The sequence below is a fragment of the Helianthus annuus genome, chromosome 2 (assembly GCF_002127325.2).
Source record: "Helianthus annuus cultivar XRQ/B chromosome 2, HanXRQr2.0-SUNRISE, whole genome shotgun sequence".
Lineage (NCBI taxonomy): Eukaryota > Viridiplantae > Streptophyta > Magnoliopsida > Asterales > Asteraceae > Helianthus > Helianthus annuus.
The window spans coordinates 17,997,881-18,024,968 of record NC_035434.2 but is presented as its reverse complement, the minus strand read 5'-3'; the positions used below and the strand labels follow the sequence as shown (position 1 = coordinate 18,024,968).

The window sequence follows — 27,088 nt, the reverse complement described above, 5'->3', positions numbered from 1 at the left end:
ATCTGCAGTGGCCAACGACAGATTTGTCCAGTTTGAAGTCAACTAATTGTCACAATGAAAATTATTGAGCCAAGTTTTTCTTAAAACATAATATTTAAAAAAAGATTATTTTGAATTCATTTTTACCCCTCTTGTGTAAGTTTCGAGAAGCCCTTATTTCATGGGTTTTAAAATTAAAACTCATCTCCTAAAGGGGTTGCGGCATCAGCATCAGCACAACAAAACCTAAACAAACACAAATATTGAACTACATCCTCAAGCGCCATATAATTGAGTCAAAACAGCAAATTGCAAGCATAGTAATCAATTCAAGTTTTATACACCGATAAAATCTTCGAAATCAAATATAAAACTTCCACACAATCAAAAAAACATGATACTTTTAACATGAGAAATAAGTCACATGGGTGACCGAGTACTGATACGCGGTTGAAAACCGGTGCTTGTTATTGTTTAACTTAACGTTTTTACGTAAGTTTTAGTTTCGAATAGCCTACTTTTAATCAAGAATGTGTTTTGCAGGTTTGATGGAGTTTAAGGAGCTTTTTGGGAGCTTTACAGGTCATCGGGTCAAAAACCGGAGCACCGGGATGTGTTACGGATCAACCGGAAGTGCAAGGAACGAAAAATGGAAAGTGGGTTTTTAGGAGGCCGTCGGCGACGGGGTCCAGGCCGTCGGCGACGCCCCCTGTATAACCCCGTAGGCTGAGTTTGCCCGTATCCAGGTGGTTAGGCCGTCGGCCAAATATGGAATTTTGGGGGCCCGTCGGCGACGGGGTCAGACCCGTCGGCGACGGCCTGTAGAAATCGGAAACGGGAATTTTGGCCAATGGAGGTTTATTTCGATTTCTATTGGTTCTAACTCATTCAATTCGGGAGTTACACCTAGTTTTGAGTTTGAAAACACAACTTGGAGCCATTATTCAAGGATCATCTCATCACCAATCCATCATCCATCACTTCTACATCCGGAATCAAGAACAAAGGCACCATCATCTTCTTGATTCCAAACCCTAGTTCATCATCATCACAACCATTCTACCACCTTCAATCCATCCATCACCACCAACCGTTTCCAAACCCTAATCATTCCACCATCCATCCTCAAGCTCCAAGATGATCCAATTGAAGTCTTGTGCATCCGTTGATTGTACCGTTTACACCATGAGCGGCTAATTTCTTGGAGGTTTCACCCCGGTGTAGACTTTTGTAAGATTTAGGGTTTACTATGTTTTGTTGATTGTTTTGTGACAACTTGAATTGCGTTTGAATCTTAGACAATTGTCCTACGTTGGTATTGAATTTGCAAATTGTCGAGTGAATGATTAAATTTGACTTTGTGAAATGAATGCACGTATTTATGCTTTGTCTTTTGGTAGGATTTGTTAGTCCAAAGTAACGAAGTGTATCATGGTCCGTTGTTTACAACGTTGATAGCGATTGACACCTAAGCTTTGTGATTGCGACCCGTTAACGAACTATTTCAAGTAAAGCTAATTAAAATACATAGTAACCTTAGGTCTTGCAATTGTTGAAACCGGGTGTGAGCCTTGTTTTCTTATTATTGTTTAAACAATCATTTCCACTTTTTGCATTTAGTAGTTAATTTAGTTAATCACTTTAGTAATTTCAACTTACATCTTTCAATCAAACAAAAATATACAAAAACAATATAGCAAGCTTCATAAAAGTGGCATCTATTCATAATTCAATCAAATCCACACACAAACCACATACTCTTCGTGGTTCGACCCCTTGCTACCACTAGCTATTTGTTAAGGGTAATTAGGGTATATAAATATTATCTTTGACCGGAGCGCGACACTCCGATCAAATTTTGGCGCCGTTGCCGGGGAGTGCGTGCGCTTTGTGTTTGGATATTGTTTGAAGTTGTGTGATTAACTGTTTAATTTGTTTTGCTTTCTTTTTGTATTGTCTTTTTCCTTGTTACGCGGGGTGTGTTACTTGTGCAGGTTACAGGTAGTGCATGCGTACACGAAATTCCGGGAGGACTTCACCTCTAGTCTACGAACCGGAAATTGAAAGACTCGCAAGAAGAAACTTAGCAAGCCGGTTAGAAGCAACTCTTGCTCCTAATCAAACCAACCGAACACCACCACTCACACCGACCATTGAAACCGATTCAATGGCGAACCACAATTCCAACCAAGAATTTAACCCAAACCAAAACCTCCACCCAAATCAATTCCAAACCCGAGGAACCTTTTTCCCCGCTCAAGAGCTACCGGGTGGTAACACCAATGCAAGACCACCCACTCCACCTTTCCGAAACCAAAACACCAACAACACCCAACGAACACCTCAGCAACAACCTATTCACCGACAAGCATCGTTGCCTATTAACCTTGATGATCGGAATGTCAACTCCGATCGAAGAGGTAACCGTGATCACGGCAATCCCGTGAATGAAGACCCATTCTTCAACATTGACGATTTAAGGAATGCAATTCCCGATGACGAACCGTATAGTGTTCCCGGTTATCAATCGTCGGAACACGTGAGTATTCATACGGAAAATTCGGACGATGGGGGTTATTATGATGATCGAGCCAATGATGATGAAGATTGGGGTTACTTGAATAGGGGAAACGTATATAATGCTCGAAGGTATGATGATGAGGAGTTTGGGTCTCAAAACGCTAATTACGTTGGGGAAGATGAATATGGTTATGGAGGTGGAAGAAATGAGGGTTATGGGAACAACCGTCAACCACAAAACAACAACCGACGAAACCGGAATGAAGGGTTTTACAACAACAACAATAACAACAACAATGTAAACCCTAACCGGATTCCTCGTTTTGTGGGAGGTGGTAACCCGAGAGATAATCGAAGAGAGGAGCGAAGGGATGAAAGACGGGATAATCGGAGACAAGTCGATCAAGAAGTCAACGGGCCACAACGTCGTCAACAACCTCCACGGGGAGTCAATGACCGTTTCCGACCGATAGTGACCGAAAACAATTCTCCAATAGTATGTGAAAGGAGGATGTTTGATTGTAAACCTCATTACATCAATATCCTTCCTCATTTCAACGGAAGGTCTAACGATGAGCCGTACAACCATTTGACGGAGTTCTCATCCATTTGTGATACTATTGGAGGACACAACTTCGCATTGGAGGAAGTGAAGCTTCGCCTTTTTCAATTCTCATTGAAGGATAAGGCAAAGCAGTGGTTCTTTACACTTCCGCCTAATAGTATTCGAACTTGGGAACAAATGCAACAAGCATTTTTGGACGAGTACTATTCCATGGCCAAGACCGATGATGCTAGAGATGAAATTCGGTCATTTCGTCAACTTTCAAGTGAGCCTTTACATGAAGCCTTCACCCGATTCAAGGAACTAATGAGGAGATGCCCACATCACCAAATAGAAAAATGGGAATTGGTGAAATGTTTCGTACGGGGCTTAGATGATGCGACTTGGAATCGGCTTGAGACGACAAGCAATGGCACACTTTTGAGCAACCATGAGGATGACGATTGGGAATTTTTGGAGAGAATGAGCAAACGGTCCAAACAAAAAGAATCGGCCGATAGAGCGAAAAGGCATCCAGTTTCCCGGTCACTTCCCGATCTCGATTCTAAGGATCGGATTTCCTCTTTAGAAAGGGAGATAGCTCAATTGAAAAAGAAGAAAGAGGTGAACGCGGTTCAATTCGAAGTATGTGAGGAATGTGGTGATATTGGACATGCGACCGAGCAATGTTCAATGGGTTCGAGTGGTTACCCCGAAGAAGTCAATCAAGTGTATGGAGATAGGAAGCAATATGACATGAACTCCAACACTTACCATCCGGGTTTGAGAAATCACCCCAACTTTCGGTATGGTAATGCTTCAAATCAAATGAACCCGAATTTCCAAGCGGGTAATCAAGGGGGAAGCGGGTCATCATACCAAAACCGCCAAGGTGGTAACCAAGGAGGCTACCAACGAAATTACAATCAAGGATACCAAGGTGGATACCAAAAGAATTACAACAACCAAGGCGGTAACGGAGGTGGGTCAAACAACCAAGCCGGTGGCAATGACTTGAATACAAAGATGGATGTGATGCTCTCGATGATGCAAGAATCTAAGAAGGAGAATGAGATTCGAGACAAAGCACATGAGGCATTAGCAAAGCAAGTGGGCCAACTAGCGGAAGAAGTAGCCCAAATCAAGGGAGGCACGGGAAAGCTTCCGAGTGACACCACCGTAAACCCTAAGCATCAAGGGTCGAATTCAAGGAACACACGTGAGGTACCAATTAATAAAGTTACTTTACGTAGTGGTAGAGTTGTTGATAATGGTGTCAAAACACCACCACCCCAATTTGTTGAAGGGGTGGTGGAAGATGCTAGTGATGATGAGCTTGAGGATGGCCAAACGGGTCAAAACAAAAACGATTTGAAAAAGAATAATGTTACCCCCGTTGTGGCCATCCCCGTCTCCAAGGCTAAGGAAACGGGTGTGGAGGTTAATACCGCCCCTTATCCCGAAGCATTGAAGGGACCGACGAAAAAGGTTGTAAACAAAAGAGGTCCACAACAAGAAGAGTTGTTGGAAATTTTCAAACAAGTAAAAATCAATTTACCTCTTTTGGATGCAATTAAACAAGTACCGTCTTATGCTAAGTACTTGAAAGACTTGTGTACCCAAAAACGCACTCACAAATTTCCAAAGAAATTAGATTTAACCGAAAATGTGAGTTCGATCCTTTCGGGTACACTTCCACCTAAGCTCCAAGATCCGGGTGCGCCTATCATTTCAATTCAAGTGGGTGATTTTAAAATCAACCGGGCACTTTTAGATCTTGGTGCTAGTGTAAGCATCCTACCGGGTAGTTTATATGACCAATATGAGTTTGGTCCACTTCAATCGTCAAACACCACCGTGGTGTTAGCCGATTTGACACCTAAACTACCCCGTGGAGTTGTTTCGGATGTGATAGTGAAAATCGAGGATTTTTACTATCCGGTGGACTTTCTTGTACTTGATTATGTGGCCAAGGACCCAACCAAGCAACCTACGGTGATTTTGGGTCGACCGTTCTTAGCAACTGCAAATGCTCAAATTGATTGCAGAACGGGGACGGTTGACATGACATTTGGAAACCGGAGGTTGAGGTTGCATGTTTTTTCCGGACTTATGAGCCCTTCAGTTGATGATGAATGCTTTATGGCAGACATTGTTGACACGTGTATACCTCTTTGCGACACAGTCGTTTATGGGGAAAACACAATGGAGGATTGTTATGTGTTTGACAGGTCACAGGTGGAGGTGGAACGAAGCATGGACGAGGAAGTGAGGAGTTTAGAGGTGCTTGCGGTTAGAGAAGGAAAACCGACATGGACGCACCAAGTCGAGAGCTTACCGGAGAGCATTGATACTAAATTGAAGCCGTCTTTAGTGGAGCCTCTGGAAGTTGAGTTGAAAGCATTGCCAAAGCATCTCAAATATGCTTATGTTGGAGAGGGCAATACTCTCCCGGTTATCATTGCATCCAACTTAACCGGAGAACAAGAGAAAAAGTTGATGGAGGTGTTGGTCACCAATCGGGCGGCGATTGGATGGACCATCGCGGATTTGAAAGGTATTAGTCCCTCGGTGGTGATGCACAAAATCATCACGGAGGAGAATGTGACTCCCGTTAGAGATGCGCAAAGACGGTTAAATCCGAACATGAGGGAGGTCGTGAAGAAAGAGGTGTTGAAGTGGCTTGATGCGGGTATCATTTACCCGATCTCGGATAGCCAATGGGTAAGCCCAACACAAACGGTTCCCAAGAAAGCCGGCATACAAGTCGTCAAAAATGACGCAGGTGAAGAGGTAGCTACCCGGCCGGTAACCGGGTGGCGAATTTGTATTGATTATAGGAAGTTGAATAACGCAACTTCTAAAGATCATTTTCCTTTACCGTTTATTGATCAAATTGTTGAGAAATTATCGGGGCAAAAATTTTATTGCTTCCTAGATGGTTATTCTGGTTATAACCAAATTGCCATCCATCCGGAAGATCAAGCAAAGACTACCTTTACATGTCCTTACGGTACCTTCGCATTTAGGCGGATGCCGTTTGGATTATGTAATGCTCCCGCCACCTTTCAAAGGTGCATGATGAGTATCTTCTCCGATATGGTGGGAGAGTCTTTAGAAATCTTCATGGATGATTTCTCAATTTTTGGATCATCATTTGAGACTTGTTTGGACCAACTAGACAAAGTGTTAAAAAGATGTGTTGAAACTAGTTTGGTCCTAAGTTGGGAAAAGAGCCATTTTATGGTTCAAGAGGGAATTGTGTTGGGGCACGTGGTGTCAAGTCGTGGGATAGAGGTTGATCGTGCTAAGGTACAAGTCATATCTACTTTACCGTATCCCACGACCGTTAAAGGTATTAGGTCATTTTTAGGTCATGTGGGTTTTTATAGGAGGTTTATAAAAGGGTTTAGTGATATTACAAAACCCCTATGTAATCTTTTGTTAAAAGACCGAGACTTTAATTTTGACAAACAGTGTGAAAATGCCTTTAATGTGTTGAAACAGAAACTGGTTGAGGCCCCGATCTTGCAATCACCAAATTGGTCATTACCATTTGAAATTATGTGTGATGCAAGCGACTATGCGGTTGGGGCCGTGTTGGGTCAACGGGTAGACAAAAAGCCGGTTGCTATTTACTACGCAAGTAAGACTCTCTCGGATGCACAACTTAACTATACAACAACTGAGAAAGAGCTACTTGCGGTAGTTTATGCATTAGACAAATTCCGGGCTTATATATGGGGTAGCAAAGTTATTATCTATTCTGACCACAGTGCTGTCAGGTACCTCATGGAGAAAAAGGATGCTAAGCCGCGGTTGATACGATGGGTACTCCTATTACAAGAGTTTGATTTGGAGATTCGAGATAAGAAAGGGAGTGAGAATGTGGTCGCGGACCATTTGTCTCGGTTGAGTGTAGAGGATTCTTCCCGTGAAGAAATTAATGAGACTTTTCCAGATGAGCACATTTTAAAAGTTGGCATATTACCATGGTATGCTAATATTGTCAACTATTTGGTTACAGGTGACTTGCCGGCTCATTGGGATAGAAGGAAGAGGTTGCATTTCTTGTCTCAAATCAAGTACTACACGTTGGAAGAACCGGACTTATTCAAGATTTGTCCGGATCAAGTTGTTCGAAGATGCATACCCGACGAGGAGATTCCTAGCGTCTTGATGCACTTGCATTCATTTGCTTGTGGGGGCCATTTTAGTGGTCACAAAACAGGGCACAAAGTGCTAAATAGCGGTCTTTATTGGCCGACTATTTTTAAGGATGCTTTTCATTTCGCTAAAAACTGTGTTGAGTGTCAAAAGTTGGGGAGTATCTCAAAAAGGGATGAAATGCCCATGCAACCGATCCTTATTGTAGATATTTTTGATGTATGGGGGATCGATTTCATGGGCCCATTCCCTAATTCGCATGGCAATTTATACATTTTGGTGGCGGTCGATTATGTATCCAAGTGGGTCGAAGCGATTGCCACCAAAACGAATGACCATACCGTTGTTTGCAATTTGGTTCAAACAAATATAATTTCTCGATTTGGGGTTCCCCGGGTAATCATTAGTGATGGGGGATCTCATTTCAAAAATTTTAACTTTGGCAAACTTTTGAAACGGTATGGTGTTGACCATCGAATTGCTACCCCCTACCACCCACAAACAAGCGGTCAAGTTGAAGTTTCCAATAGGCAAATAAAAGAAATTTTGCAAAAGACTGTTCGACCCGACCGAAAGGATTGGTCAACAAAGTTGAATGATGCTTTATGGGCTTATAGAACGGCTCATAAAACACCTATTGGAACTACTCCTTATCGCTTAGTTTATGGGCGAAATTGTCACTTGCCGGTGGAACTTGTGCATCGTGCTTGGTGGGCTATAAAAGAGGTTAACATGAAATATGACGATGCAGGAAAGGAGCGAAAGTTGAAGCTTTGCGAGTTGGAGGAGCTTAGGGAAGAAGCGTACGAGTGTGCTTCAAAGTACAAGGATGACATGAAGAGAGCACACGATGCAAAGTTGAAGCCAAAGGAGTTTGAAGTGGGTCAAAAGGTTTGGCTCTACAATTCGAGGATTAAATACTTCCCGGGAAAGCTCAAGAGCAAGTGGATGGGCCCGTATGTGATAACACGAGTCGGGAAACTTGGAGATGTTACGATCAAGGACCCGAAGAACGGGTCGAAGCAAACGGTTAACGGTCACCGCCTTAAACCATTCCTTGATGGTAATGAAGAGAAAAAGGATGCAAATGTGGAGTTGGTATGTTTCTTGGGAAGCGTACCAACATATGAGGTAAATTAAAAGGTCCGGTAACACGTTTTGTAAAGTTATGTACACTTATTTAATTGTTTGCGTAATTGGATGTGAATCGTTTCCGGTTCATACTAACCTTTCTTGATTGTGTGAAGTTCGGGCATTCCAAACGGGTCATGACGATACAAGGTATGTTTTAGACTTGATTTGGTGCATTGAGGACAATACACGAATTTTTGGGGGGTGGTAGGGCCGTTAACGGTTATTTGTTTATAAATTTTAACTTATAAAAATCACAAAAACATTTTTAATAATTTGTAGGAATTTTTTGATGTAAATAGTCCCTTTGGTAAATATTCATAAGTTTCTTCCTCTAAAAAAAAAAAAAAAAAATATATATATATATATATATATGTTTTTGACAACCCGTCGGCGACGGGGTCATGACCGTCGTCGACGGCTTCTGCAAATGACCCGTGGGCACCCTTTTGACCGTCGGCAGATGATTAGCCCGTCGCCCCCACATCTCAAATCCAAAGCCCGTCGGCGACGGGGTGGGACCCGTCGGCGACGGGTTCTCAAATCTGGTCCGACGCAGCTTCGTTATTTAGCGTTTTTTACCGAACCAAACACTTCTTAAACCTCTCAAACACCTCCTAAACTTAGTTTTCTCCACATAACTCGACCCACATCATTCCCACATCACCCCATATCAGTTTTTCACCACAAAATTCCTTGTACACTCTCTCACCTAACTTCCATCCTCTTCACCTTCTTCCCCAAACCCTAGCAACCTTCAAGCTTCCATAACTCCCTTAATTTTCCACCAAATCCTCTGATTCTTGGGTCCATCTTGAGTAGTTTTTCAAGACGAACAAAACCCCTAACACGGTTTTCATCAATTCTTGCTATTGTGCAAGATTTCTGGGCGTGTTCTTGAGGGTTTTTGAAAGGGTGTTCATCAAAGTGCTTGCTTGTCATCTTTTCTTAGTTTTTCTTGTCTAACAACATCAAAGGTATGGTTTCTTCTTAAATTTATGCTTGATTATTATATATTAGTGTCTTTCTTCCGAAATTTTAAACTTTTGGTTTAAGAGTAGGTTGTTTAGACAATGTATGTTATGATAGCATGATTTTGGGCAAGATTAGTAGTTTTGAATGGAATTTGAGCATGTCATAACCATAGTGAAGTGATTACACTGTTATGAACATGATTGAACATGAATATGATGTTGATTCTTGTTGAAATTATAAGATATTATAAGATTGACAAAAGATTAATAAGTTATGATAAAGTAAGCGACTTTGGAAGTTTAAAGAGGCGACTTTACATATATTCGTTAATTAAATTGTCAACATCATACATCATGTTCAAAGTTTGGGAGTAATGAAGGTCGAATCTATATTGATGTTTTGCTTGTTTTTGATTGTAGTCATGGCAGGAAGCAAGAGACAAAAGACTACCGGTCAAGCTTCGTCATCCGGGATTGGGTCTTCTTCCGGTTTAATACCGAAGAAGTGGGAACAACCGAGCACTGTTGCAGAAAATGATCCGAGATTATACCGACAAGATTGGGAATGGGCAAAGTTCAGGGATAGTCAAAATGCCCGAATCTGGGATGATGAGAAGAACAAGCAGTTGTCGAGCTACCAAGATAGAAAGTTGGAAGCTAAGTTGTGGAAATGGAAGATGACAAATGGGGTGAACACATCGGTTCCAACAAGAGTGATATGTGAACGGACCGTGAATGTAGAAGAATTCCGGAAAATCGGAATTGTGCAAATGTTTGAGAGGTTGGGCTGGGAGAGTGTATTGGATTGGTGTGAAGACAACACTCACCGGATTTACTTGTCAGAAGTATGTGAGTGGTTGTCCACATTGAAGCTTGTCAACAAGAATGAACCCCCTTCGCAATGGAAGTTAGTGGGGAAGACATCTCGAGGAAACATGACGATGTCTTTTGAAACTATGAATCGTATTGCTAGGTTTGATTCTTTGGGGGTACAAGCCTATGATTATCCATCCATTGAAAATTTTTTGGATAATCATTTGAACACCAACGACATAGATCAATTGGTAGATGTTATCTTGCCAACCCACCCAGGGGGTGATATGAAACGAAAGCATATGTCACTCGAGGGAAAGATCCTTCAAGGGATCTCGGTTGAGAACATTTTAGCAAGATTTGGTGATCGTGGGGGTGTGCGAGTTAGTGATTGCAGGGTGGTGCATGCCCTATTGTATGGGGCCCCGACAATGTCATGGAGGCACATAGTCATGATGAACACATGGGCCACCCGGGAGTCGTCTCAGAGGCGATTTATTCCGTATGCTCGCCTCATCAGTGCTATGCTTGTGCAGCAGAATTGCTTACCTTCGGAGGCACTATGGGTCTCTAAGCCAGTGGAGGAATTTACTTGGGGTTACATGAAGAAAAATTGGAGGATAGAGGTCAAGTTTTCGGGAAATAGGTATGTGGTGACCGATGATTTGGGGAACAAGTTTGAGGTTCGTACTTCCGGGGCACCACCCGTGCAGGAAGAAGATGTGGAGATGGAGGAAGAAGAGGAAGAAGAGGAGGAAGCTGAACCCTCCGAGGCACGAAGGCCAAGGCAACGTTATATGCGGCCACATAGGGAGATAAACGCTGAGGTGGCAGGTTTTGTGACCCGACGACGTGTACCCTCTTACAAAAACTTTGACAGGGGGCAACAGGAGATATATGATAATGTCTCCGCGTGTATAGGAGAGGGTCGGGAATACAATCAAAGGAGAGAAGCTTGGCAAGGGTCTTACGGAGCTTCAATGCAAGAATATTGGGACGTTCAAGGAGCCCAACGTGAAAGAATGAATAAGTTCATGGAAGAGCAAGAACTGTTTCAAGCCATGCAAAGATCACATATGGAGCAGTTAGCAAAGCAACAGGAGGATGAAGCAGCCCGAAGGCGGGCAAGGGAAGAAGCGGAAACGGCGCGTCGACAACAAGAAGAAGAATTGAACCGCCGCCGTTGGAGTGCCCTGTATGTCTCTCAAGAGATGGCGCTTAATAACGCCAAAGTGTTGCATGATCAGGAGCGACACCATAGAGACTACCAAGCCGGCCTCCCCTACGCCGAGCACTCGGGGTGGACAAATTACTCCGATCTTCCCTATCCTCAAGGCCCATCCGACCCGACTCCGCATTGGCCTGAAGCGGTAGGGTCTAGCTTCGTTCCAATCCCGTACCAACCACCACCCCAAGGGGAACAAAGCCCCTTAGATAACTATAGGGAGATGTTCGAGGCCCTCACTGGTTATCCATACCAACCCAACCCGCCCATGGATCCAAACGAGTGATATCAGCGGTAGAGGTATGGTATGTTTTATGTTGTTGTTGTTGTATATTATTTTCCGCTATTTCTTTTTGTTTTTATTTAATTATTGCCTAGTTAAATGAACTTTGTGGGTGTGTTCCCTATATAACCCTCACGAGACCTACTCGTCCTCCCGAGCTATCGGGAGGTTTAAAAGGGCTTGTTGCATAAGCTAAATGCAACCGTGATTCCTACGAAAGTGAGTTAGGTTGATTGTTGTTGTAAAATATTTTCCACATAAAGTCAAAGGTACAATAACGTATGGCTTGGTAATAATTTCATAAAAGTGGTAGAACTAGGCAATTAACAAATTTTGATGGTTGTGAGAAGCATGCTTCTACACAAGGGTTAAGATTTGTAGGTACATTATGTTCGTGAGACAACTGCTTGGTGAAAAGATGAAGAGCACACAAGGAACTAGCGAAAAACCAGGTGCATACGTTTCTTTTTACCTTTGATCTTTAGTTAGCAAATAAGTGGAGTGTATTTTGTATCTTATTTTCCGGGGTGTAATTTTGGGGAGGTTAGCCGTGTCACATCCCTTGCGTTTTACAAACTCTAGTTCTTACATATTGAGGACAATATGTACCTCAAGTGTGGGGATGGGGGAGTAGTAAAAATTTTCGATTTTGACCCGTTCATTTAAATACTACACATTGAGGACAATGTTTACCTCAAGTGTGGGGATGGGGGAAAATTTCAAAAAATTTTTTTCAAAAATGTCTTGTTTTCAAAGCAATCTCAAAAGCACAAGTAACCAAGTCAACGAGGGATGTCACAAATCATTTGGTCTTTTGTCATGGTCAAGTTCAAATTAATAAGCATATTGGGTATTTAGTGGGTGGTTATTTGAGAATAATTCGCCTAAGGAACTAGCAATATATGCATATCACATATCATACCATTATACGTGAGGTTTGAGCCTTTCTACATCATAGATTCACATTTACATGTTTCTTTGTTGAGTGGGCCATTAGTCGCGTATTGTAGAACTTGCAACTTTTGATACATTCGAGACTATAGACCGAATACAAGCACGAGAATGATTAAGGCATTAGGTAAACCTTTTTCTTTTACACCATTTGCTTACCTTTACCCAAATAAATCCCCTAGTCGCCCACTTTGAGCCTACTCCTTTCATTTGACCACCCTATAGCCCATAACCGTAAACTTTTTTTTTTAAACCCGTGTGATGGAAATTCGATTTTAGGATTATTTGTTTGTATAGTTGTGGTTTATATATGTTTAAAAAAAAAATGAAAAAGCAGTGAGAAAAACACAAAAAGATGTGCTAGTAGTTTGTTGAATAAAAGGCGAAAAGTTTTTGCCCATTGTGGATGTTTATAGTTTGCGTTTGTTTAGTATAGTCTGTTGTAATAAAAGTCGAATTCTTCATCACCATAGTCACTTTAAAAATATCCTACTCCTTACCCTTCGCCTAGCCCCGTTACAACCTTTCAAAGACCTTTTGACTTGTGCTTAGTACTTGTGTTCAATAGTGGAGAATGATTGAGTTGCAAGCCTATGCGGGTACGTGTTCTATTTGGTTTTGAGCGATTAATTGTTGAAAAGCTAACACATTACACATGTTAGCAAATTTTAAGCCGAGTGGAGAGCACATTGTGAGGGATATGCATGATTTGTTAGTTTTACGGGCGGGTTAATCTTGGGTAACCATTTGTGTATCTAAAGCACGTCACCGCTAAATACATTGAATATTATAAAGAGTTTGAACTTTTGTATGACATTAGACCTTAACTTCTGTCTCGAGAATGGGATGTGCATTCGTTGTTCGACCCACGTGAAAGTGAAAAACAGATTTGCTTGAGGACAAGCAAAAGACAAGTGTGGGGATGTGATACGCGGTTGAAAACCGGTGCTTGTTATTGTTTAACTTAACGTTTTTACGTAAGTTTTAGTTTCGAATAGCCTACTTTTAATCAAGAATGTGTTTTGCAGGTTTGATGGAGTTTAAGGAGCTTTTTGGGAGCTTTACAGGTCATCGGGTCAAAAACCGGAGCACCGGGATGTGTTACGGATCAACCGGAAGTGCAAGGAACGAAAAATGGAAAGTGGGTTTTTAGGAGGCCGTCGGCGACGGGGTCCAGGCCGTCGGCGACGCCCCCTGTATAACCCCGTAGGCTGAGTTTGCCCGTATCCAGGTGGTTAGGCCGTCGGCCAAATATGGAATTTTGGGGGCCCGTCGGCGACGGGGTCAGACCCGTCGGCGACGGCCTGTAGAAATCGGAAACGGGAATTTTGGCCAATGGAGGTTTATTTCGATTTCTATTGGTTCTAACTCATTCAATTCGGGAGTTACACCTAGTTTTGAGTTTGAAAACACAACTTGGAGCCATTATTCAAGGATCATCTCATCACCAATCCATCATCCATCACTTCTACATCCGGAATCAAGAACAAAGGCACCATCATCTTCTTGATTCCAAACCCTAGTTCATCATCATCACAACCATTCTACCACCTTCAATCCATCCATCACCACCAACCGTTTCCAAACCCTAATCATTCCACCATCCATCCTCAAGCTCCAAGATGATCCAATTGAAGTCTTGTGCATCCGTTGATTGTACCGTTTACACCATGAGCGGCTAATTTCTTGGAGGTTTCACCCCGGTGTAGACTTTTGTAAGATTTAGGGTTTACTATGTTTTGTTGATTGTTTTGTGACAACTTGAATTGCGTTTGAATCTTAGACAATTGTCCTACGTTGGTATTGAATTTGCAAATTGTCGAGTGAATGATTAAATTTGACTTTGTGAAATGAATGCACGTATTTATGCTTTGTCTTTTGGTAGGATTTGTTAGTCCAAAGTAACGAAGTGTATCATGGTCCGTTGTTTACAACGTTGATAGCGATTGACACCTAAGCTTTGTGATTGCGACCCGTTAACGAACTATTTCAAGTAAAGCTAATTAAAATACATAGTAACCTTAGGTCTTGCAATTGTTGAAACCGGGTGTGAGCCTTGTTTTCTTATTATTGTTTAAACAATCATTTCCACTTTTTGCATTTAGTAGTTAATTTAGTTAATCACTTTAGTAATTTCAACTTACATCTTTCAATCAAACAAAAATATACAAAAACAATATAGCAAGCTTCATAAAAGTGGCATCTATTCATAATTCAATCAAATCCACACACAAACCACATACTCTTCGTGGTTCGACCCCTTGCTACCACTAGCTATTTGTTAAGGGTAATTAGGGTATATAAATATTATCTTTGACCGGAGCGCGACACTCCGATCAAGTACTTACCAAAGTCATGCCAGTAACTTTCTCCTTCAATGCATCCAGTGATTCCAGCAAATGCAACACCTCCGTTTGGTCCATCTCCAAAAGCACCTTAGCTGGTCCACCAACGGATACAGATTCATACCCAGCATCTGAAACATTTAAAAATTTTAATTAAAATAAACGTCAAAATAGTAAAGTCAAACTTGTAGCGGAGATATATACCGTCCTCTTTTGATCTGGTGATGCGTTAACAAGAGCGGAAGCCAACGCTGTAATAGGCATTGGTTGTGGGATGGGAGCCGCGGCATCGCGTGGAAGCATGCCGCCAACGCCAGCCATCTCGTAAGGTACGGGAAGCATTCCGATACCGCCACCGCCGCCATATTTGCATCAGCCTTATTCCTAGCTGGTCCACGGTACATACGTCCTCTTGGAACCATCTGAGAAACATCAATCAATCACCAAATTGTTATCAAAACAGTTAATGTTCCAATTGGAGCAAATGATGAGGAATCTGAGCTTATCCGAGCAAATGCTGATGCTATTGTTTCAGGTTTCTTATCGGTTTTAAAATTTTTGTAGCCTTAACACCATTTCAAAAAACCACATGCTGATGCTATTGTTTCAGGTTTCTTATCGGTTTCAGGTCTCTTTTTTATTATTATACTTTAAATAAAAGAGGCAACTTTGATCACTAATTAAATAATTAAACTAATTGAGTTTGAAATATATAAGAGGAGCCATCGCTACCACTTGAAAACCTCTACAGAAACTAAGCATTGTATCTGAAAGTGATTCAAGGCTTACAATCCATGTATATCGGTAGGAAGATGGTTGGGGCCATGCTTCAACCCTATAGAAAAAAATCAAAGTAATTAAATAAACTAATGAATATTAAGAATCAAAAGCCGGAAAAAGAGGAAGAAAGCAAACACACCTGTAGACCGATCATCGTCACATGTTGTCATTTTCTGAAAATGAAAATGAAAATAATTAGCATATGAGAGAACCGCTAATTACTGTAAAATATTACTTATACCTTTTGAAATCTGAATGTATCAAGTCGGCTGAGAAAGATGAAACCAAGCTAATAAGAACACATTGTCAGGCATCCCCTCATCATATCAATCCTCATCTCCTCTGATGTTGGTTCAAGCTTCCATAATATCTGAAAATATATCATCCGTAAGTGCACCTTTTAACTATGTACGGTTGATTACAACAGATAAACAAACACCCTAATTAGCAGTTCAAACACTATAAGCATTTTATCCAATTCATTCGACCAAATCTTATTTTATAACAGTTAAATAATTCAAATAAATTACCAATTGTAGGAGAAAGGTCTTCAATGGCATTATCAGAAGTAAAACTCAAAAGAAGAGAGCTTTTACCATATCCTGAATCCCCAATCACCAACAGCTTGAATAAGTAATCCAAACCCGAACCAGAAGACTAATCCATTTGCATAACAAAATCAACCACGAACCTTGGAAACCAAAATTGATGTCGTAATGTTTCATAACCCTAAATATAAAGCATAAAATAGAACTAATGGTGATAAAGAATACCTGTACCATGGACCAGATGGTTCCAAGAGGACGTATGTAACGTAGATCTGTGTTATCTTCATCATCTTCCTAGCAAACCCTATGGTTCCTAGCAGATCTGTGTCATCTTCATCATCTTCCACCCACAACCAAACCGTATGTAGGTCCGTGTTTCGGGATCCAATCCGTGATTTTCATGTTTATGTTCAAAGATGGAAGAGATAAGAGATGATAAACAAACAACTTTTGTATTAATCCGGTAGTAAACATTACAAGTCGGCCCGATTACATGGAAACCGAACTAATACCAAAGAAGTATACATCCAGGGAGAAATCAAGTGGTGATTTCTCCCGGTGAGGACTCAAACCTCCTATCACTCTCTTGCACACACTTGTGCTCTCACTCTTGTGTTTTACAAGACAAGGTGTTGGTACTTATACCCAAACACAGGCTGCAGGTCGAAGGATCAGACTGACTGGTCGAAACATCATCCTTCGATCACACAGTCTTCGAAAGATACACACATGCCTCGAAGGATACCATATCCTTCGAGGTCCATCTTCAACTTTCGATGGGTATCTTTCGAGCTCATCGAAGGATATCAACAATCCTTCGATGCCTTATCCTTCGACACCAACATTAACAACCATAACTTGTCTTGCAACAACACACGGTCAACCGAATAACCCTCTCGTTTGACCACTTCAAACGAGCGAGTCTATACATGTTCGATAGACCGTTTCACTAACTATTACAAATTCAGCGTAAAATAATAACTAATCTATTCGACAAGCATCGGACACAAAATCTGCATCAACAAATTCCCCCTTGTCCGTTGCTGTCGAATGCTGAAAATGCAACTGCAATCATTGATCTTTAGTCAAGTAATCATCTTCTCTGTGTTGACGAATTCCCCCTTGACCGATGATCCAGGTAGGTAGTATCTTGATGCTCATTGTATAAGATTTCCCCCTCAGAGTGCGCGCATCCGTGTTGAGTGTTGTGCAATTTCCTCAAAGGACTCAATTGACCGATCTTCCGCTGATCTTCCAATACTCCAACCGGCATTTGATAAGGGTTCCATTCTTTAACAACTGCATCAAGTCTTGATCTTCAAGCATACTACATTGATAGAGATTTCTGGTGAACTGTCTTCTGTAAACCGTCTTTGTGGAATCGACCAAGTAATGCACTTTAATCGTCAGCATCAACACTCAGGAAAGTCAGCTAGACCAAGTGTATCCCTTGCAAGCTCAACCAAACGGCACGCTTAGTTGAACTACATCCAGATCTCATTGTCTCGCCTTTGTGAAGTCGACCACGTAATGCACTACGGATCTTCAGCATCAGTACCCAGGAAGTCAGCTTGACCAAGTACATCGTTTGCAAACTCAACGAATTGAGTTACCCCCAGATCCCTGTAAAATCCCAAAGAAACATCAAACCCAAAACCGAATCCTGCAGGTCTTCAGCCTTGAATTATCAACTTCCATAAAGATTCCCCAGGTCTTCAGTAAACAGCGCTTTGAAACAACTGTCGACTTTAGATACCTGTATGTTTCCGTGCAAAACCCTTCACGCTGGCTGGAGAATTAATTAAAATCCTCAAATATGTGTCTGTGCAAAACATTCCACGCAGAACCCCCTTGTCTCACCAGAAAATCACAAACTCTACCACCTGTGATTGCGTTTAGAGATTTACCGAAGAAACTCAACAAATGAAAATTTTTATCCCCCCAATTCTTTGGTAAAATCTCTAAACCTTAACAGATTCTTTCCACTTCAAAGAAACTGTCGTCAAATGTTCACCAATTCCCTCCACTGAGCGGAACTGTCATCAATCTTCATTGAATATTCTCGGTTCCGAAAATTCACGAACATGACTTTCTTCTTTGCATAATCTAGTTGAATAATGATGTGTGTAAAATGCAACATATAAAACACATCAATTAAGGCATAAAACTAACCCTTTTTAAGTACTAATGTTGGAAAAAGAGTGTTTTTGTCTTCCTTTTGTATTTTCAGGATGAAATGAGCTCAAAATCACAAAAGAAGCAAAAAGACTACTAAATCTACCATAAATACAAGAAAAGGAACAAAAGTGAACTGCCCGGACCCTCAACGGCACCTCCCAAGACAAAGAGAAGAGAACAGAGCCTGAACACGCCCCGTGTCCAGTGAACACGGGGGCGTGCCCAGGAAGCAGCAGAAAAGACAAACCAGTAGAAGCTTCCATTGCTCACCACGGGGCCGTGCCCAGCGGACACGGGGGCGTGTTGAAAGTACAGCAGGCGCATTAATTGTAATTCGCAATTACAATTAATGAAGAGAGAGAATGTCAGACGGGCACGGGGCCGTGTTCAGCGAACACGGGGCCGTGTCCAGCGTTCTGTTCAGCCTATAAATAGAGGAGCTTGGCTTCATTCTCTCTCATCCCTTGGCACACCACCTCTCTCACACTTCATCCACCACCCACCACCACCATAACACCATCATCCACCACCATCATCCATTGTCCATCATAGAGTGTGTGAGTCGTCTCGGGATCCAAGATTGATCGTAAGAGTTCTTGACAATCAAGGCCATGTTTGCCTAAGTCTCTTACATCACTTGGTGAAGACAAGTGTTTAGTATAATACTTTTTATTTTTAATCTTTTGCACTTTTTATTTGGTTTTGTATTAATGACTTTAATAACTAGTTACTTATGTTGAAGGTGATCTTTCCTTATCGTTTGTCCGTGGTGTCTTGGCATTATTTTACTGTCTATATAAAATAAAAGATTTTCACCATTCATATCTCCACGGTCTATATGGAGGTATGTTGGCTACCTGGTCGGGGGTTAAGGGAACGGTTTGGTAAAGGTCTTGCCCTTGTTCAGCGTTTAGAGGTCCTGCTTGGGACCTGGGTCAAATTTAGTAGGATCTCCTTCAATGCCCATAGGTATTGGATGGCGGGGATCCAAACTCTTTGACCCCCTCATAAGCTAACTACTATTAATACTATAACCCGGCTATTTAGGACTGTATCCTTGCTGACTCAGACTACTTAGCCGAGGGTAACGTCACCGCCAAAAGCGGGGCCTACCATAATTTGCATTAATAACTTAATTCATTATCTTTCAATAATCCAACCCTTTAGGATTGTATCCTTGCTGACTCAAACTACTGGGTTGAGGGTAACGTCACCTCCGAAAAAGGGGCCTACTACAATAACTAAGATAATCTCTTAAACAAGTGCAAAAGTGCGAAAATAATCAAAGGTTATACTAATACACGTGTCGGATCCAAGTGATTCATCTTGTCTATCTGTTTTTATTTTATTTTATTTTTCAGCATTTAGTTAGTTTTTATTTTTCTTAATTTAAAACATTTTTCTAACTTTTTGATTTGATTAGACGTTGAGGATAAACCGGTATTAAAAGCTCTTGTGTCCTTGGACGACCTCGGTATCTTACCAACACTATACTACGTCCACGATGGGTGCACTTGCCCATATGTGTGTTTAGTGTTAGTAAATATCGTGTTTTATAAATTTAAAACTTGGCTAAAAGTGTAAAAAGGGCTTAAAAATATATCTAAAAATATAACACACTTCACGCACATCAAGTTTTTGGCGCCGCTGCCGGGGACACAAGGATTTTAAGAAAGTTAGGAATCAACGGCCTAATCATCTTTTTATTTTTCTTTAATTTTTTAGGATTTTTTTTTTAGATTTTTCAGCTTCTGCAGAACTCAGCACGGGGCCGTGCCCGCTGAACACGCCCCCGTGCCCAATCATTGGAACTGGCAATCCTGTTTTATATCAGACAGTAGGCTGAACACGGGGCCGTGTCCACTCAACACGCCCCCGTGCCCAAGATTCAGTTGCTGAAAACAGAACCGTTTGATCCCGGCGGTTGGTAACTTCTGATACAAACATGAGTAATAGTGATTCTTTTTACTTTCGGCACTCTTATGGTTTGTGGTGTCAAATATGTGGAGGCGAACACGAGGAATTAAAATGTTTCTTCCTCACTTATAGGCCACACTATATAGACCCACCAATTCCTTGTAGCCTTAAGAGGGGCGAAAGTAAAAATAAACACTATTTCTCCCTCGAATGCGCCCAACCGGATATTCTAGGAGATATGCTCCTTGACGAGCTATTTCAACTAGAAGAACTACTTCTAAATTGGTCAAAAGAACTTAGGAAGGATTTCTTAGATCCATCCCTAGACGATGACCATGAGGAAATGTTGGAACCGCATTCTGACAACCTCGTTGCTCCCGAAAATACCTTTCTTCCTAGACAAGACATGGACGATAGTCGTCCCTGTGCCGATTGTGCCGTGAAGGACTCCCCATCGACCTCGTTCGGTGCATACATAGACCTGAGCGATTCGGCATACACCTTCTTTAACGAGAGCCCGGGAAAGGGTTGGACTTGTCCACCTAGAATGAAAATAGGAATTACCCTCACCGACAACCTCTTGCGTTCTCGCCTTAGTATAGGACAATTAAGGTATCTTAGGCACTTTGGGGTTGTTCCAACAAGTCAGGAGCCACCCGATATAAGTAAAGCGCCTTAGAAAAGACAAAACTCCACGAGACAGCCCTCCAACACGGGGCCGTGTCCGGTCACCACGACCCCGTGTTCGCTCAGAAGATTTTCTGCTGATTCTGTCAGAATACGGACAAAATGTGTCAGGATTTTCTCTGCACACGGGGCCGTGTCCGGCGGACACGGGGCCGTGTTCAGTGTGCTGTCGTTTTCTTTAAATGCAGCCTGAATCCTGCTCATTTTGACCACTCCACCAAGCAGAGATCCCTGGAATCTTCACATATACCATCCTAGGTAAGTACCAAAAGAAGGTTCCTAAGGACCATCTTATCTTTTCCACTTTTGTTCATTTCCTCTTCTTCCAAAAATTTTTCAAACCCTACCTCCATGGAAGCTTGGAAACCCATGATTCCAACCTTCTATGCAAGGTTTGTAGGAATTTTCGCTATGGATTCTTGTCTAAAGTTAGTTCCATAACTGTGTTTTTAAATTATCTAAGCTCATAACACGACGAAAGTATATAGAAATAATTTAAAAACCTAGAACCATTAGACAAAAATTCCTGCAGACAGTGAACACGGGGCCGTGCTCACTGAGCACGGGGCCGTGTTCGAGGTACTGTTTTGCAAAAATTTAGTTCCTCGGCTTATTTCGCAGAAAATGGCCAGCCGGAACAGCGGAGCATCTTCAAGGAATAACCGAAATGGAAGGAGATCGTCCACCGCAGAGGATTCCCTAGTAAACTACGTTTACGCTTTAAGGGAAGCCGTGGACGAATTGACAAGTGTAGAAGAAGCTTTGGTGGATCGCGTTAATCATCTGACGATAAGTTTGGAGGGCTGCCTGCAAGAAGTAAACCTTCTGCACCAAAGGATAAACCTTCTTGCTTCCCCGCCTTTGGTTCCGGTGATTACACACAGGGCGTGGAATGTGGTACCCGAGGTTATCATTCCAGCAGAATGGCACGCCTTGCACCAAGTATCGCAACCAAGGGTAGTGCAAGGAGTCCCGGTAAGCGCTCCTCCTCAAGATACCGACGAGAATGAAGCTACCTTCTACCTCCCAAGGGAGATAGAAGAATGGCTTTGAGTGAGAACCTAGGAGCCATGGGCTGAAGAATGTTTCTACATCGGGAAGCTATTCCCGAAATTTTCCTAAATAAGTAGAACCTTTATGATAACCTTATGTACCCCTTAGTTAATTAACTATATTTATGTAATCTCTCTATTAGCAATGTTATGATGGTTTTTATGATTTATGGACTCATGGTGGTAATGGATGAAAAAGGGAACGAGAAAAAATGGAACCATGCAGAAGAACAGAACAAACCGACAAAAATCTCCATAACAGAAGGCTCCACACGGGCCGTGCCCAACCAACACGGCCCCGTGCTGAGCCCCCTGCAGGAAATCACCCAGTTCAGGTAACTGGACACGGGCCGTGTTCAGCGAACACGCCCCCGTGTCCAGGCTTCTGTTTCAATTCTATAATTTTTGTTACTGGCACTTGACCACGGGGCCGTGTCCGGTCAACACGGGGCCGTGTCCAGAGTACCAGTAACACAAATCTTTGTTTTTAAACACACTTTTACATATTCTAATCAACCAAAAACTCTATTTTTGGACACATTGAGGACAATGTGTAATTTAAGTGTGGGGGGGATGCTAAAACCTTGGAATTTTGCAAAATCCTAAAACAAGCCTTACACAAAACTCTATTGGAACCGCTAAACACCCCAAATTTTTTCAAAAACTTTTTCAATTTTTTTTATTTACTTGTCTTAGTTTAAGTTGGGAATAACAAGTTATAAAAGGGTTATATTTTTACAAAACTTACAACCGATAGCGTCGTGATAAAAAGAACTAACATAAGAAAATTATGAAACGGTATAACAAGTCTAGCTAAAATTCGATTATATATGCTTGGTCACATTAAAAACCCATTCCCACAAAAAGTGAGTTTTGAGCCTTTATTGAGCATAAAAATACACATATTTAGATTAAATGCTCATTTTTCGTTTCTTGTGTGAATAGCCGCTCGGTCTTTACAAATCTAGAACTTGCCACGACGATACATTCCCGGTCCTTACCAACTTAAACCCAAGTAAGTAAATGATGGAGGCATTAGGACTAACTATTTTTCTTTCAAAACCATTATTTTTCATTTTTTTTTTTACCTACCCAAAATCCCCCTAGAAAACCCCTTTGAGCCTAAACCTTTCATTTCATTACCCCCAAAACAATTTTCTACCCACCAAAAACCTTTTTTATTTTTTCACCTTTATTTTAGTAACATACTCGGTTTTTCATAAACATACCCTTTACGTGACGAAAAAAAAAAAAAAAAATATTTATGAAGTCAAAAACAAACATAAGCTACAAAAAGCTTGTTTGGAGAAATACTTCAAAAATAAATGTCACCAAAAATAAGGTATTTCACGAAAAACCGACACTTGTTACAATTTTCGCCCTTTTTACTAACCACTAACCAACCACCCACCTTTAAACCCAAGCCTTCACCCCAAAAGACCTCTTGATATTTACAAAGGTAAAAGTTAAAAAGGAGGAGGATTGATCGCTTGGCAAGCATATGGAAAATGTAAATCCGTGCCGCTCTCGAGCGATTCACTTAAATATACACCTTCGGCCGAGTGATTGAGTGATCTCCCGTGAGGTATGTGAACTTGTATATAAATGGAATTTTAATAAGGCATGCTATGCCAAATTAAGTAGTTTATCTTATGTAAAGTTCAAAATAAACCATGACGAATAAGATTGTAAATAAAATGAAAATAGAACCTATACAAACCTTGGATTCCCGACACTCTAGGACAAGTTGAAAAACTTCTCTTCTACCTATTCCATTTGGGAGTGTAAGCCACATTAAAAGAGTTTTGCTTGAGGACAAGCAAAAGTTCAAGTGTGGGGGTATTTGATGTGTGTAAAATGCAACATATAAAACACATCAATTAAGGCATAAAACTAACCCTTTTTAAGTACTAATGTTGGAAAAAGAGTGTTTTTGTCTTCCTTTTGTATTTTCAGGATGAAATGAGCTCAAAATCACAAAAGAAGCAAAAAGACTACTAAATCTACCATAAATACAAGAAAAGGAACAAAAGTGAACTGCCCTGACCCTCAACGGCACCTCCCAAGACAAAGAGAAGAGAACAGAGCCTGAACACGCCCCGTGTCCAGTGAACACGGGGGCGTGCCCAGGAAGCAGCAGAAAAGACAAACCAGTAGAAGCTTCCATTGCTCACCACGGGGCCGTGCCCAGCGGACACGGGGGCGTGTTGAAAGTACAGCAGGCGCATTAATTGTAATTCGCAATTACAATTAATGAAGAGAGAGAATGTCAGACGGGCACGGGGCCGTGTTCAGCGAACACGGGGCCGTGTCCAGCGTTCTGTTCAGCCTATAAATAGAGGAGCTTGGCTTCATTCTCTCTCATCCCTTGGCACACCACCTCTCTCACACTTCATCCACCACCCACCACCACCATAACACCATCATCCACCACCATCATCCATTGTCCATCATAGAGTGTGTGAGTCGTCTCGGGATCCAAGATTGATCGTAAGAGTTCTTGACAATCAAGGCCATGTTTGCCTAAGTCTCTTACATCACTTGGTGAAGACAAGTGTTTAGTATAATACTTTTTATTTTTAATCTTTTGCACTTTTTATTTGGTTTTGTATTAATGACTTTAATAACTAGTTACTTATGTTGAAGGTGATCTTTCCTTATCGTTTGTCCGTGGTGTCTTGGCATTATTTTACTGTCTATATAAAATAAAAGATTTTCACCATTCATATCTCCACGGTCTATATGGAGGTATGTTGGCTACCTGGTCGGGGGGTTAAGGGAACGGTTTGGTAAAGGTCTTGCCCTTGTTCAGCGTTTAGAGGTCCTGCTTGGGACCTGGGTCAAATTTAGTAGGATCTCCTTCAATGCCCATAGGTATTGGATGGCGGGGATCCAAACTCTTTGACCCCCTCATAAGCTAACTACTATTAATACTATAACCCGGCTATTTAGGACTGTATCCTTGCTGACTCAGACTACTTAGCCGAGGGTAACGTCACCGCCAAAAGCGGGGCCTACCATAATTTGCATTAATAACTTAATTCATTATCTTTCAATAATCCAACCCTTTAGGATTGTATCCTTGCTGACTCAAACTACTGGGTTGAGGGTAACGTCACCTCCGAAAAAGGGGCCTACTACAATAACTAAGATAATCTCTTAAACAAGTGCAAAAGTGCGAAAATAATCAAAGGTTATACTAATACACGTGTCGGATCCAAGTGATTCATCTTGTCTATCTGTTTTTATTTTATTTTATTTTTCAGCATTTAGTTAGTTTTTATTTTTCTTAATTTAAAACATTTTTCTAACTTTTTGATTTGATTAGACGTTGAGGATAAACCGGTATTAAAAGCTCTTGTGTCCTTGGACGACCTCGGTATCTTACCAACACTATACTACGTCCACGATGGGTGCACTTGCCCATATGTGTGTTTAGTGTTAGTAAATATCGTGTTTTATAAATTTAAAACTTGGCTAAAAGTGTAAAAAGGGCTTAAAAATATATCTAAAAATATAACACACTTCACGCACATCAAATAAGAGCGTCCCCTGGTACCCCGTAGGATCGGACTAGTATCCCCCCAAAGATCCAAAGACTTTGTGGACTCGTTAGGACCTGTATAGACGTTCCAGGTTCATACGTTCGTCTTCAAATGCGAGAATATGACAATAAACAAAATCCTTTCGAACATTTCCGAATAACCGGTAACAATCATAAATACTGATGCGCGGAAGCGAACATATCGTGTTGTTTTTGGCCCATAATAGTCGCGTTACCATTTTTGCCATTGCATCGGTAACCGTGACTACCCCACATTTTCAACAATCAAGTTTTCATCATCTCTTGTTTTCATCATGCCGCATCATCCCGTGCGCTCCCAAATTCATACGAATTTTGACGTTGACATTTAGAAGCGCGGTTCAAATCAACTTCGCGAACACCCGACCCCACTCTGCATCAAAAACCTTTGTTCCAATGGATTTTTTTTTTTTTTTTTTTTTTTAACTAGCAAAATATAACTTTAGGCGCTAGATTTTCACATTGATACACTTTGTGTTGACGCGACTCGGCTCGGTTCGACTCGGTTTCGACACGGTTATGTCTGGCTCAAGTCCGACGTCACGACATTCCTCCGTCGTGCGTCCCAGAGTTCGACACGCGAAGCACGGAGCGCCACAAACCCATTCCCGTTTACACATCATCATGACATCATCATGATGATGTCATGATGATGTCATAACATTGACTAAAAGGAAGTTGTTAACCAACACGTGATCTGGGCCGAGAACACTAACAAATATCCCTTTTTTTTTTTTTTTTTTTAATTGATAACTTCACCACCTCTAAAATCAACCAATCCTATCCTTCCATTTATTCTTAGCCGACAACATCTCATGGATCAAAAGTCATCTTCTTTTCTTCAAAACAGCCACCAAACATGTCACAGATCTTTCGAATCATATCAGTTGAAGTCTTTCGAGCACCCTAACATTCGAGATCTGTTTAATCCTTTGATGTCTGTCACATCTTTCGAAGTCTGTCTCATCCTTCGATAGTTGTGATCCTTCGAAAAAGGTGGAATGATCTGACCCTTCGACAACTTTGAAAATCGTGAAGTTGACTTTTCTGGCACATGTCAGATCTGGATCTGACAAACATCAGCTGCTGTCATATCAGAACTGATTTTTCAAAAAAAAACTTGACCCTTCGAAACAAAGAATGATCCTTCGAATCAATGAAGGATGACCCTTCGACTAAAGGACTGATCTTTCGAAAAAGCAACCTGATCTTTCGAAGTTCTTCATATCCTTCAAACTATGAAGATGTGAAGAACATCATGAACACAGGGACCTGGGAAAATTTGCAGATGCGATGAAACACTTTGTACACAATTTTTGATGAAGAAAACTTGAACTTTTAGGAGAAAAACATAAAACCCAACACTCGTTTTATCACAGATCTGAATATTCGGGTCCAGATCTGAGTTTTT

The 27,088-nt window shown here is 41.4% G+C and overlaps 1 pseudogene; it reads left to right on the top strand.

Moving 5' to 3' along the window:
* LOC118484341 overlaps nucleotides 1–14,699 on the top strand; it is a 67,637-nt pseudogene extending 52,938 nt beyond the window's left edge.
* Nucleotides 14,700–27,088: the final 12,389 nt, after the last annotated feature.